The sequence below is a fragment of the Rhipicephalus sanguineus genome, chromosome 4, assembly GCF_013339695.2.
Source record: "Rhipicephalus sanguineus isolate Rsan-2018 chromosome 4, BIME_Rsan_1.4, whole genome shotgun sequence".
In the NCBI taxonomy this organism is placed as follows: Eukaryota; Metazoa; Arthropoda; class Arachnida; order Ixodida; family Ixodidae; genus Rhipicephalus; species Rhipicephalus sanguineus.
Window position 1 is genome coordinate 86371909 of NC_051179.1, and position 14637 is coordinate 86386545.

Here is a 14637-nt window from a genome sequence, read left to right on the forward strand (position 1 = left end):
CGGGTGGAACATTTCTTCTTTAGTGTGGTTTATCAATTCTTTAGATGGGCTCCGACTGTATGAACTTGTTGTACCAGAGATGCTTTCAGGTGCCTCCAACTAACAAATCACTGAGGATGGTTTGATTACTTTGCCAAAGCATGTTAGCGCGTATGCTGCCGTGAGCGCGTGACCAAATTTTCTACTGCAGTAATGGGCATAATGCAAGCGAACAGATAGGAAAGGACAAGAAGTGCTCATGCTACTCGCCCCTATCGATAGCCAGGCCCCACCGACAGGTTTTTCACGACGCAGCTCTCATCATTGAAGGTCGCCGCACGTTGTCATAGAAGACACGTGATAATAATAACAGTAAAGGCACCTATATGATCTTTGGCGTAATAGATTTTACATTATTATGAGATGATACGTATTGGTGCACATTTATAAAGGACTCAGTGAAGCAACAAATACAAAACCTATTTTACGGGTGCTGTAACGCGGTGCAAACACGGGTGACAAGCTATGCCCACAACCGTCAGCCTCAGCGGCGAAGGAACGGAAAGGCGCCGCTACGAACCATGCATTCAGACTGAACAAAGCTGTCGCAAAACAAAACATGCATTGGCCTTCGCCGACGAACCGGCCCAGAAACTCGGTTTAGCGAGAGCAGATGTATCTAGCGAAAAACGTTCGGACAGGAAAAGGGAAGAGAAATCCAGGAAAGAAACTCCGGTTAATTGTCTGCCACGTTGGTATTGTAATTACGGTGCTCCGTTGCTGACCCGAATATTACGGTTTTGATTTTGGCCGTGGTGGTCGCATTTTGCTGGATGAGAAATCATAGAGGCCCGTGCAGGCTCGTAACCAGGAATATTTTTAGGGGGGAGGGTGGGCCCACTTGCTGAAGGCCTTGAAAACACCCATTTTTCTCTCACAACCATTAGAATTCCAGGAAGGGGGGGGGGCAGCCCCCCTCCTTTCCCACTGCCTACTTTTCTGGGCCGTTGTGTTGAGCTGTGGGAGGGCACGTCAAAGAACACCAGAGGGTCGAAATTTGCATCGCCCTCCTCTACGGCATGCATGTAATCGTATCGTGGTTTTAGCACGCGAAACCCCAGGTAATAGCATTTTAGTTTATTAAAGAAATCACAAAATTTAGGTAGTGTTTCTTGTTTCCTTGCGCACTTCGTTGGACGGAGCCGGTGAGCAGCAGATCCGTACACTCCAAGAAAACAGAGTGTGTGCGACTCCCGTCGGGGACTCCTGACTTGCCACGTATGTGACTCTCTTTAAAGTGGCACGGTGACTCTCTTGTGGGTCACGCGACTCTGCAAAGAGTGTATGCTGATCTCCATAGAGAGCTGACGTGACCATTTAAAAAAGGGCCATATACGTGGCAAGCCAAAATGGTCAAAAGACACATTTTTGTTTTCTTAGAGTGTAGCGGTAGTACACGCGCGTGATTATTTGTGATATGAGCCGATTTGTACGTGCCGCGAGCCAACACCTTATAAATTCATTACTTTCCACTTGGAGTCATATATTGCAACAGCGTGTTAGGTGACGGAAGCGAATCTCGGAGGCGGCGTGAGAATTTCGATGGACGCAACATGCTAGAAGCCCGTGAGCTTAGATGTAATGCAAGATAAAGAACATCACGATGTCGAACCATCGGCGACCCTCCACTACAGCGTCACTAAGAAACACATCGTGTTCTTGGGGCGTAAAACCACAACAATTATTGTAAGAAGTATCACCACCTTCTCTGTAGCCAGAGAAACCTCACTGGAAGTAAACAGCTTAAAAACACGGGGAAGGCAAGTGACCACACGCTGCAAACTAAGAAACCTAGGGCTCCATATTGCGAAATGCTGTCATTAGACTGTTAAATGTACGCCAACCCCTCGATATCTGCCATCGGCTGAGCTTTTCGATCCAGCAACATAGTTGCGCCGCTTGCGCTGAGTCGCGCAAAACTGGGGCAGAGCAGAGCTCGTGGGCCCTCGGCTGGACCTGGCTTGACTAGCCACACATAAAATAACAAGACCATACACAAAAGTGTTCACGTGATCACATTGTAATACACGAGTATTGGCTACGTGTAACTCGGGTTCCATTGGGATTCGCTTGAAGATCACAGCACCAATTGTCACGCCCACACACAAATGTTAACGTGATCACACTGTAATTCACGAGTATTGACTACGTATTGGGCGGGTTCCATTGGGGATCGCTTGGCAATCACAGCACCAAGTACCCTATTGACATCAATGAGCTTAACTGACCTCACTTGAACATTCCAGGATTGGTCACATATAGCTTCATTCCAAGTCAATCTAGCCTTAAATATAGTTGATTACTTTTATTAGATATATTTACTTGCATATTCGAGGCTTGGTCCCGATTAGCTTGCATCCCAAGTCAACCTAAGCCTAATTAGCTAATTAGCTTATTTTCGATAGTTACACTGACTCTTAATTAGTGTTAATTAGACTAAGCTCGGCACGTATTACCGCACTCGGCATGACTGCACAGGAAAACCCCAGCTCGGCTGAACTAGGATTTATTAAGCTGTGATTTCATTTGCTTAGTTATGTGAAACTAATTAGGTTTTACCATGCTCATCATAACTTAATAAGGCTTGTCAACGGTTACATTGCCTTAACTAAGTACAGCTATTCTTAATTTTGCTTGACGTGGCCGCGCCGACGCGACCCCGACACGGTGTCCACGCCGCAAACCGGACAAACGGCGGCCATTGCACAGCTGCTGTTAAAAAAAATGGAATAAATGAACCCGTTTGGCTGCACTTTCGATACCTTCCGGTGTTGTCGAGCGCCGTTTTTCTTATTCTGCAGCGTTAAAACGAAGTCGTTGCCATAGAAACGGGATATGACTAGCCATTTTAACGCCACAACTCGCCGGTCTTATCTTCGTCGCCGACACAACGGAGAACGGCGGCAGGCCAAGCCAAGAGGTGATGTGCTCTGTGTTCTGAACTCTTTTTCTTTGTTTCTTTCCTTTATTTCTTGCCACGACGCAACTCTTGACTTCGCGCGAGATTCAAAAAGATAAAAGCCATGCGGCACGTGGTGGAAGACACGCGAACTAAACGCCGATGTCCGAGAAAGCTGGATCTGAATTCTTACGAAGCTTTATCGCGAAGCGTGCAATAATATATGACACCGTGAAAGCGGTGTACTCTCTCATGGCTTGCATGCTAAAATGTGTGGGTTCATCACGGCTCCCGTTTTGCGCCTTTGTAATATCGTAAATGTGCGTCACGCATTTCCTTTCGCAGTGTGCACGAAACTTAAGTGCGCAAATTGTGGATTCACGTGACGTCTTCACGTATGGTTGCGTAAAGGCGTTGAAACCTCACGGTCAAAAAAAAAAACAACACAAAAGAAAAGAACACCATGCACGCGTTCCGTCGTCCGGAATGTATGATAACTTAATAATTGATACATCAATTCGTTATATTCGTTAATAATAGCTTCTACGAACGATACCCTTAAGATAATATTAGCAAAATTCACCCTCTACTCGGCCAATCCCCTGCATTGGGTATGAGCCATGCACTGAGGACAACAACAACACAACAACAACAACAACAACACAACAAAACAACAACAACAACTTGCCAAGTATCATTTTAACCCTGCGCCGCATACCGCTCTGTGGTAGCCAACGGCTATCGTTCCTTGGAATAGATGGCATGACGATGCTGCTTAATGCGGCTGCGCGCATTGACGCCGCTGAGTTCTGGTGTATAATTCTATCGTCATAAATGTTAACCATGAAATATTGCAGCGTGTTTTAGGAAACATAACTCACAATCAAGATTGTTTCGAAGCGCGCGCTATTTGCTCGAGGGAAATAACGAGAAGAAGACAAAGAAGAAGAAGAAGCCTCGAACCGACGTTCAAGCGCTTTCCTTGAGGTCCTGCGTTACCGGTTCATGCCCGATCACCGTAAGGTCTTTCTTCGACTCCCGCCAACGCAGTGTCTTTCTGCCAACGCAGTGCGCACAAGACAGCATGCCTCGACGCAGCAAATCCAGTAAGTATATCCCGCACGACCAACACGAATACGTCTTCTAGTGGATCAAGTCCACGCACTGTGCCTGTAAATTTACTCATCAGTGTGCTCTGTCTAGTTATCACGGCTACTGCCTAAGCAATCGACGCGCCGCTCAGACGCCTGCGTCGCCAAACCGATGCTAATTGAGTTCGCGGGGCAACAAACACAGCACATGGGCCATCGCCGCAGTATTATGCAGAGATGATATTGCCAAGTTTTGTAAGGTCGGGTTCTACAATATCTAGGGTAAAGATAAAATCCTGCGTGTGTGTCCTAAGTACAAAAGGCAAACAAAGATTAGGTGTACCAGGTAGGCACGGATGGTGCCGTCTGTCACACATCAATTCTCTTTTCCTTTATAGCCACTTGTTTCCTCCGAGCGCTTTGAAAAAAAAAAAGAAAATCAAGGACTCCAGGACGTCGACTCGCTAAAAACGGATTAGACTACTCAGAATGATAGAGGAGCAATCTTATTCGTCAGTACACTGACTCACATTCGTTCAGCAATGATTTCACAGGCGTGGGACACTGTGTGAGCGGTGCGAGTGAATGACAGACGTGATTTATCATGGTATGTATGTCTCAGAACAATTATTAGTTAGTTACAGTGAATGCCAATACGAAGGGGGATGAGTACCAGTTACCGTGAGTACATAATGAAATAAGTGGCCCTTGGTTTCAACGTAGCAATCGGCGTGCCGGCGCACGTTGGCGTGAACGAGAGTAAGGGCCGATAAGTGGCAGCGGGCACTATCCAGTGCATGAGTGATTGCTGGGGACTGTAAAATGGAAGCGAGTGTGAGTGCAACTGCATGCTGACGAGTGTTTGTGAACATGAGTAGGAACGTGACAGAGTACCAATCCGTGTGAGTACACATTAGTGTTGAGTGTATCAGCAGAACAAATATTTACAAGCATCATAAAGTGTTCATTTACTGGCACTGCCGAGCTAAACCCAGAGCCTTTCGATCCTGCACATGAACATTTGGCTTACGTTAGAGGTCACGTAGCACTCGCGACCGATTAACTACGGTGGCGAACTGTGACGACATGAGTGACAATCCTGCGTGATCAAATATAACTCTTAAGGTGAGGACTGCTTACGGTACGTAGAACACGGGCTCTATTCCTTGAAATGCAATCTCCAGTAAAAAAAAACTTTCCAGCCTCTCCAAGATTTCGCTAGCGCATGTGATCACCGTTGTGCACAGCTGAAACTACCGCTCTTGTACTGTATAGAGCGTTGAGGAAAATGACGGTCGTGAATGAGTGGTTGTCAGAAGAGTCGGGGCTCTTTTTAGCAAAACACACTACTTTGCCGTGTTGCACGACGTTGGGTGGTACTTCCTCCACGAAAGTAAGGCCAACACTTATGCAGCCATCACGGTAGCCACGGCGCTTATGTAGCCATCACACGAAATCAAAGTGAACGAAAAATCACCCTTTCCTTTGGTGGGATCCGAACCCACAACCTTGCAATTCAAAAGTTGTGGGTTCGGATCCCACCAAAGGAAAGGGTGATTTTTCGTCCACTTTAATTTCTTTCAATTTAAGTGAGAATCATTACACTACACTTAAGAAGCCGCAGATTATGTCCTCTACGCTTTCCCTGGCTTAATTGTCTGTCGGTTTCACTAATTGTGTATAATACAGAAAAACGAGCCCCTCGGACACTTTCCCTACTTTCGTATTTTCAGTTTTAAGACACTTATGAAAAAGAGCATAACTTTTGAACAGGACAGGATAGACGAGTAATTTCTTCTGCATCAATACTGAATGTCTGTAGATTCTTACAATGTCAAAAATAAAAAAAAGTCACCTCTTTCGAGAAAAAAAAAATGTGCAGGGGTGCTCAAAAGTTCCCAGGCCGCCATACCCGGCCGAGGAGCAGCAGCTCGATGCTGTCGGGGCGCTGCCATCGGAATCATGCCTTGGCGCACGCTGGCGTCGAGCGTGTACGTGGAGGGGGGTGTGCATCCCACTCCCTTTCTTGCTCTCGTTCATAAGAAATCGAGGAATTAACATGGTGCGTCATGTTTCCTCACTGTTTCGCTCTGCGAATTTTACTACTGTGCAGCGCTGCTTATTTCACTAAGATGTTCTAACTAGCCCCAACACAAGCTCTTCTGTATAGATTTCGAGCTCCGACCATGTTCGTATGCAGCGAATTGGCCTGCGCAGACGCCTGATAGAGTCACCGCAGTGCCAACGGAAAGTTAAACGCAAGATATTGTTCTACAAGAAGCCGAAAACCACGGTAATGTATACGGTGTCGAGCAAGTGTGACCGCGCCTATGATGTGTCAGTTTCGGAACGCTGCCGCCTCGCCACACGCTGCACGGTAGTAAAATTCGAAGAGCGAACCGTGAGGGAACATGATGCACCATGTTTATACCTCGCTTTCTTATCAGAGAGAAAAAGAAAGGGAGAGGAATGCACCCCCTCCCCCCCACCCCCCCATTACTCACACGCTCGACGCCAGCGTGCGCCAAGGCGTGATTCCGATGGCGGCGTCCCGATAGTAGCGAGCGTTGCGGCCTGGGAACTTTTGACCACCCCTGTACATCGTTTAAAGGGTGGCGCCATACCTTAAGTCGCCTGCGTAGATATGTCGCGGTTATGATGCATGAGGATATTTTCCACCTGTGTTGTTTCTTCCTATTCTTCAGGAGAGTCGAGGAGCACGAAGAGAGTGCGGTCTTCTACCAAGCTGTCGTCGAGTGACCGATCGACGCTGCCGACAAGTGCCACCGCTCGCTCTTCCACTAGGCCCGAAACCGGGACATCGGCCTTTCTGTCTTCAGGTATATGCGTAGGTACAAGCGTAGCCGCACGGATCGATTCAAACACTTGCGATTCCTGAAGGCCCGGATATGGAAGTTTGAAGTTTATTCAATATATACTACATATATAGAATATAGACATTTTAGTACAGAAAAATGTCACATAGTGTAAACACTGTAGGGGGACCTGACAGTCTGTATCAGGACCTTATTATAAGGTTAAAAAAAAACCAACACTACTTAACAGCAAAAGAAAACTGCAAACTAATCAGAGCACAAAGTAAAAAATGAAAAGCATAGGCGATTCAAATATACAGAGAAAAGTAATACATATGGAAAACATAAAACGATAGGAATAATAGGAATAAGGAACTGTAGCAGAATACAGAGCGAACACTAATAAGAACAACAGAGTCGAAGTTGTGTTTGTTGAACCTTCAATAAATGGTGCTATTGGTTAAACATGAAATTGTCAAGCTGATGTTTGAATGACGATACAGAAAAGGCAATGTTATACGGCAAAGAATTTCAAAGTTTGATTAAAACAAAAGGTAGTCTTTGAGAACCATAGTTAGTTCGGGCCTTGGGAAGTAAAAAGTTAATATTTGAGGAAAAGCGGGTAATGTTCGAATTAACAAAGTTTTGGATGAGAACAAATTTGAGAAGGCTATGGTCTTGAACCACTCGATAAGCAATGTGCACCATAAATTTGTTCAGGTTGTCAATATTTAGTATGTCTAGTTCACGGTATGTAGATCGGTAACATGAGAATGTCGGCTGCTCCAGTAAGGAATACGAATGGCTTGAATCTTGAACATGTTGAAGGAAGAAGATGACAGTATGTGTTTGAGCCCACGAATCAATGCAATAGTTAAGATGACTGTGAATGAATGCATAATATAAGGTGATCAAAGTGGTCAAGTCAAAATAACATCTAGCATTTAATAGTACCCTAATGCCATAAGATGTTTTTCGCTATAGTTCTTCAATGTGTAAGTTGAATTTGAACCGGGAATCGAGCGTAGCTCCAAGGAAATAACAGTGATCTGCAAGGTAGACGGAATGTGAGTTGATAAAAAGGGGTGTAGCTTGGGCGTTATTTTTTGACCTGGAATTAAAAACTAAGAATTTGGTTTTGGAGGGATTTATCAAAAGTTTATTTTTAGCACGCCATGCACTAACGTTAAGAAGTTCAGCATTAAGGGTCGTTACGAGGTTGCTTATGAATTACTCGGACATAAGACAGTCGTGTCGTCAGCACACAAAATGCATTCAGTAGATGTGGTTAGACACGGCGGAAGATCGTTAATGTAGAGTAGAAATAAAAGCGGGCCCAGAATTGAGCCTTGGGGAACACCGATGTTAGTTATTTTTTTAGCGGAATAGATGCCGGAGGTGGATATTAATTGCTCTCGATCAGATAAATAACTTCGGAAAAGACTGAAGGAGTTGCCATCAATGCATTAGGTGAAAGTTTAGAGAAGATAATGTCTTGATTAAGTGTATCAAACGCTTTAGTAAAATATAAAGAAAAACAACGAACGAAGTTACCATTGTCAACTTCCAGTTTGCATTTCTCTTCTCTTTGAAGTAAATGAGGGCTAAGTAAGTCGAATATCCTTGTCTAAACCCAAACTGTTTCATATGAAATAGGTCAAATTTTGTACGGTATCTGGCAGTCGAACATATGTATTAGCTTTTCAGTTACTTTGTTTAAAAAGGGAAGAATGAATATCGGCATATAATTATAAATTAAGCATCTGTCACGTTTTCTAAAATACTGGAATTACTTACTCATCGTTAACTCTCGGAGAAATGCACCAAATTCAAAAATTAGATTGATTATGTAGGGGAGCACATCTGCAATCACATCAGCAACGATTTTCACGTGGTTAGCAGAAATGTTATCAATACCTGCGCTAGAGGACTTTATTCTGCTAATTGTACTTCTTACCTCCTAGGGGGTTGTAGGAAAAAGAAAAAAAAATGAATGACCACAATGATCAAGTTCGTCATGCGCACTGGTTGGGACAGGTATAAGAGAGGAGGAGGAGAAGTCACTAAATGCGTTGGCAATGTCAAGTGGGGTTGATATTACTGAACCTTCATGGTTAACGTTGGTTATTGGTGGGTTAGTGGTTTTATTAAGAAAAAAATTGATCAGGCGTCATTGCTTTTTTTGTGTTTGAGCCAGTATGTTTGATTTAGCTTTGATAGTAGCGCTTCTTCTCGTCCTTCAATACCGCATTCATTGTGTTACAATATTGCTTGTAACGATCAGTTAGACGCATATTAAATGGCTGTCTTTTTATTTTTTCATACAAGTTATCTTTTTCACGTAGGCAAAGACAAAGGAGCAAGCTGCAGGCTCGACTTATTTGTTTCAGTGCTAGCATCACACACGCTACGCGGACACACATACAAGCATACGCACATGCACGCATACACGTGCACTTACGCGCATAGGTCGGCAAAAATACTGAAGCTCACTCAGACTCACTCAAAGAATATATTTTGCTCTGTGGGCTCACAAGGACTAAGACTCACCAAAGTTTTCCTCAACCAGACTCACTCAGACTCACTAAACTTTTTCTCAGCCGGGCTCACTCGGACTCAATCTCACCAACATGTTTCTCGGCCGGACTCACTGAGACATAAACTCACTGCTTGACCTGAGTGTGAGTGAGCTCGAGTGAGTCGACTCGTGAGTCCGTTAGCACAAAATTAGCTTTTTCGATCGTGGTGTCAATGCTCTTTAACACCAATATCTCACATGATGATGCTTTACGATACGCCTTTTGATCTTGTAGTTTCGAACACGAGTTATCAGTTGCTTCAATCCAGTAAGCACATTGTTATGAAATACGCGACTCACACAAGGTATTTCTATCAAGAGCATTTCATGAAGTTTGCGGGGGGGGGGGGGTCATGGCAGTTTGATAGCATTTGCGTTTTATTTCCCATTTCAGGCTGTTGCACCCACGTCATTCGCATGCCTTTGTCTGTCATACTATTGTGTTACACTCAGCAAATGGAACGGAAAGAAATCACGATTGTATTTTTTTATTTCCCTTTATTGATAAAGAAAGAAAAAGCTCACAGGGTCATTTATGCATTCACCTAAGACTGAAAGGCGAAAGCCATCTTCTTTTTCTTCCCAGTCAATGTATTGAACATCACCTGCCTTCATCCAAGATATATCTGCACCTAACGTGGTTTTCTTGCTGCCTCAAGGATCGGAGGCACTGCAAGCTTTCTGCACCTCAGCTTGTTATGCACTGCCTCCGTGATCGGCCTAATTTGACCAAGCGAAGATGTGATATGACGACGTCACGTGATGTGACACTACGATGATGTCACAAAATTTTATGATCCGTGACGTCATATGATGACGTAATCACGTAATGACGATTTATTGCATCACTCGTGTTGACGCCGCCGATGTTCAATTGTCGCGTTTGATAAGGCGGCTAAGATTTTCGCCTTAATACATTGTTCGGCTGTCGTTCCATGAAATTCCAGCTGCCGTGGTGTTCGGCAGAGGTGGCTTGCAGTTATTAGGCAGTGTAATTGGTCTCCTAACACGTCTTCAAACTACACTAGAATATATAGCCGTCATTTACGACCCGAATATTTCATAGAATATAAGAAGCGGCGGCTTAAGAAGGATGCAGTCGCGTCAGTCTTTTCAGCCTACCCTTCACGTTTGCATCCCAAGGTAAAAAATGAAGCAAGCATGGCAAGTATCACTAAACACGACCGCGCTGCGTCCGAAAAGTCAACGAATGGATGTACCAGCAGCAACGCTGCCTCGCGATCGCCGCCATGTGCATCGCTGACATTAGGTCCCGAAGCTGAAGAATCGGAGCCCATGGATACCACATGCGCTACCGGCGAGAAAACCGACAATCATCATGTACAGACGGGTCCACTGTTAAAGGGAACACTAGCGCGCGGGGCATGTCTGGGTTTCGCTCTCTTGCAAAATCATAGTGGCCTATATTTGCATAACACTACCGGTGGTTGACAGTTCTGACTCCTTTTCACAGACCAGTGTCGTGCGCGAACAGTGTTTCCACATCCTCTTGCCGTTAGGGGAACAGCAGTAGGATAGGTGCTCATTCGAGTGTTCCCTTTAACAGTGGACCGTACTTACAGTGTCACAATGAATGCGTGCACAAGGCTAAGCAAGCTGCCCCATGCGACAAAAGCGTCCAGGTCGATAGCCATTCGGCCCCTATTTTGCTCACTACCGAAAAAAGCCAAATAGAAGAGAAAAGAAGGAAAGCTGAGGAGCCACATACTGAGGCTACAACAATCCGGAGACAAATACAAGAACGAGCTCGAGCAACTGACAACGGCCCGCATTTTTCATGCCCATCACACTGGCTCAAGCTGAGAGTGGGCGCTACGACTTCAGACTTGAACAATAGCGTCTGTTCACACACACCGGCAGTGTTACAGGAAGCGCGCGTCATATGCAGCTGTTTTTGTTCGCTTTTCTTACCACCACGATTTACCTAGTTTAAGCTCTGAAATGGGGGAATCACTTGGCATAGGTCATCATTTCCTGGCACCAGCTGTTGCTTTCTCTCGGCGGCAGCAAATGCAATTCTCAAAAGCTTTACGAAGGGAACGGGTGATCACGTATATCCCTCGAAGCAGCCTAGTGATATTTCGTGCTATATTTAGTGTATGAACTCCAGGCTTGCGTATAGTGTGGTACACCAGCAGACTGTAGCACGCATCGGGAATATTAAGCGCCCAAGATTTCAGTATGAGCTGCTGGCAAATGCTGCTTTCAAATATCGACTTTCAAACAATCAACAATCGACTCTCAGTCAAGCGAACGTAACGGTGACAAAACAATCTTCCGCGCATCACTGGCATGCGCTCTCTGCATGTGTATCGGCCTAGCAGAAGACGCGCGAGCGTCTCCATCAAATACCCGCGAACGACATATGCCGTTGAAATGGACTGGTTGCCCAGAGCTACAAGTGCTTCATGATTCCCTTGTACAAGTTTTCGTTACAAACAACGCGAATATAGCCGAAAACTGAACCACATAGCAGCTTCGAATGCAGCCACTGCATTCGTTTCCGCCAGCGACGACGCGACGGCGGGTCTACTCCGGTGGCGGCGCCTGGCGGCTAAAAGCCGCACTAACGCCGGTGGCCGGTTCCCATTGCACTCCTCTGCGTCGCCCAGGCACAGAAATATAAAGGAGGCGCTGGCAGAACACACATACAAGCGCGCTGAGACAGACGTATGTACATGCACACGCCCGCCTGCCCACGCACTCACGTCTAATATGTGTTAGATGTTAGATATAGTTAGATATGAGTGCCCACGCACTCATATCTAACTCTATGAACCCTCGAGGCTCATTTTTGCCGTCGCCGTCATGTTTAGTATAAAGTCCAAATTATAACATCGCCCCAGGCGTCGTATATATGTACTATGTTCAAGCGAAAGCTGCAGACGGGCGCAGCAGGTAGGAAACACGCCGGCCGGAGCATGCAGGACGGCTGTGTCGCTTGAGCAGCAATTGCGAATTTTGATCGAACAAACGCGGTCGCGCGCGCTATCTCCACCGAGATCAGTGGGCGGCTCATATACTCTTGTACGTGCTTTGCGCTCACCGCTTACTTCGCGTTGGAGCGAAAGACAGCACGAAAACCACATCGCTCCCTGGAGCAGCCGTATTACCTTACACCAACGTTTTGTAGAGTACGAGAGACCGAATCCTAAAAGAATTAGCTGCTGGCCTTACTTCGCATAACATTCCAATTTGGCACTATCGCATTCATACTTTTTTTGCTCTAAGTGTTGATTTTGTGCTCACGCAGAGTACTCTACTACATCCGCGGTCCCGAAGACATCATCAAAAAGAGCCTTGCCGGAAACGAAAGGTAAGGAACATGGTGTCGCGCCCATATCTGTTATACAACATAACTTTGTCAGGGTACTCGTAACAGCATTTTTCTCCCACTTTCACTATCCCATTTTTTTTCTATGCAGAGTAAGCAATGGTATAGAAAGACATACTAAAAATAATATAATTGTGGTAGGATAGTAACCACCTCACCATGAATGTCACCGTTAATGCGATTATAGCATTGAAGCCATGTAGCGAGACATCATATAGTGCCAAATCTCCCACTTCTGAGTAGCCGGTAGCTTCTTCACCGCTTGGTAGTTCAATTTTCTTCGCTCAAAGCACACTCCGGTCGCTTTCTGCTCACGTCACCTACTTTATATACTCGGTGGTTCTTTATATATTTTTATTTTTGGGCCAGTTTCTCCTTAGCGGCTAACACAGATGCAGGGTGGCAAAGCGTTCGCGCTAATCAACCGTTGCAGCAACCCGTTCATGTTAGTAACCGCAGACACCATGAGTCTGCCAACAGCGTAGGGATGGCCGATTAATTCTTTTAATCGATAAGGATTAACCGATTAATAGATAACGTGGCGAACGTCACCTCAGCCATTAATCAGTGAATCCTTATCGATGAAATTTTTTTCGTCGATTAACCGGTTATTCGACACCTCTGGCGGGCGCACTCGAAAACAATTTTTCATTTCTGGGGTTTTACGTGCCAAAATCACGATACGATTATGAGGCATACCGTAGTGGAGGTCTGAGGAAATTTCGAACACCTGAGTTTCTTTAACGTGCACCTAAGTTTAAGTGCGCTGGCCTCTTAATAGTTTCGCCTCCATCGAAAATGCGACCGCCGCGGACAAGATTGAACAAGCGTCGTTCGAGTCGGCAGCCGAGCACCGTAACTACTGTGCCACCGGGGCGGCTGATATTTCAAAAATGCTGAAACAGTTTATACTCATATGCAGATTATATAGTTCCACCTTCTAAACAAATAGGGTCCTGGCTCTATTTATATCCATAGAAGATTAAACAAAGATAAAGAAACGACTTCGTAACGGTTTTATAAATAACACTTGCTTTGTTAGATACTAAATATAACTGGGGCTAATAGCGATAAACAACTTATCATGTAAAGACAAACAAGACGCAAATTCAAGGGATCATGGAGACTTCAAGTGATGAGAAATCGCCGAACAAGGAGTGTTGCTGGAGTGTAGTGGAACAACTAATTCCGCTACGAAATGGCACTTATCGAGTGCGTGTATTGAGCTTCAAAGCATGTGTTCAAACCCAGCGACGCCGAGATATTTTGCTTTCTTTTGTGCATTCATTTCTTTATAGCGATGCTCGTCTTACGTCACAAAGGGATGGACGGACGGATGTACAGTTTTCCTCGTTGAGTCGGCATAGACATGCTTGCGCATTCGAAAGCACACTGTACGACAGGATGTAGGCTAAAGTCGACATGGAGGATCGTACAGACAACGAAAATTTATACTCTTGGAAAATTGTACTTGGCCGCCGCGGTGGTGTAGCGGTTACGGTTCACGGCTGCTGGCCCGAAGGTCGCGCGCTCCATCCCGGCCGCCGCGGCGGTCGCATTTCGATGGAGGCGCAATGCTAGAGGCCCGTGTACTGTGCGATGTCAGTGCACGTTAAAGAACACCAGATGGTCGAAATTTCAGCAGCCCTCCACTACGGCGTCCCTCATAATCATGTCGTGGTTTTGGGACGTTAAACCCCAGATATTATATTAAAATTTTACTACCGAGCTCGCGTTTAGATGGTCGCGGGAGTCGGCTACTGTAGGGCCTTTTAAGACGTTGACGAACGCTAGGAAGAAGGTGTATGATACGTTCACCAAAATATACACACACCACTCGGGCATTCGGGTCACAATAG